Below are 739 nucleotides of genomic sequence, written 5' to 3'. Positions count from 1 at the left end.
GCAGCAGCAGCAGCAGCAGCAGCAAGAACCTGAACAGCAGCAGCCACGAGGGAAGAGTAAGATAGCAAGGGCGATAGAGGCTCGGAAGGCAGCAGCAGCAGCAGCAGCAGCTGCTGCTGCTGCTGAAGCAGCGAAGAAGCCTCAGCCTGAAGAGGCTGCCCATACAATTAGCAGCAGCAGAAGCAGCAGACGCAGCAGCAGCAGCAGCAAACGCAGCAGAGGCAGCAGCAGCAGCAGCAGCAGCGTTCACTCTGTGAGGGCGCCGAGCAAAGAGCGCCAACAGAAAGACAGTAGCAAACGCAGCAGAGGCAGCAGCAGACGAAGCAGCAGCAGGAGCAGCAGCAAACGCAGCAGCAAACGCAGCAGCAGCAGCAGCAGAAGCAAAGCAGCCGAAGAGGACCGATCAAGAGGAAGAAGCACAACACCGAAACTCCTCAGCAGCAGCAGCCGCAGCAGCAGCCGCAGCAGCAGCAGAAGCGGCCACAGCAGCAACAGCAGCAGCAGACCGCGCAGCAGAAGCAGCAGGAGTGTCTCTCGCCAGTCGGCTGATCGCAGCAGCAAGCGGAGCGGCAACAACAGCAGCAGGGGCAGCAGCAGCAGCACCAGCGGCCCAGATAGAAGCAAGAAAGTTGCATTGATAAGAGAAAAAATAAAAAGAAAGGCCTCAGGCAACAGCAGGAAGAGACAAGATTCTGCTGCTCCGAGTTGCCGCAGCAGCAGCAGCAGCAGCAGCAGCAGC

General features: G+C 59.1%; 1 protein-coding gene across 1 annotated transcript in view; it reads left to right on the top strand.

Annotated features, from left to right (window-relative positions):
• The window catches only part of EAH_00050530 (hypothetical protein, conserved), a gene marked incomplete at both ends in the record, with an annotated part of 2,464 nt that overhangs the window by 908 nt on the left and 817 nt on the right, over positions 1-739 (top strand). The gene's annotated exons all lie outside the window — the stretch shown is intronic.

The sequence above is a fragment of the Eimeria acervulina genome, genomic scaffold (genome assembly GCF_000499425.1).
Source record: "Eimeria acervulina Houghton genomic scaffold, Eah_scaff848, whole genome shotgun sequence".
Classification (NCBI taxonomy): Eukaryota; Apicomplexa; class Conoidasida; order Eucoccidiorida; family Eimeriidae; genus Eimeria; species Eimeria acervulina.
The sequence above is the reverse complement of the archived record's forward strand: the minus strand, read 5'-3'. Positions and strand labels throughout refer to the sequence as shown.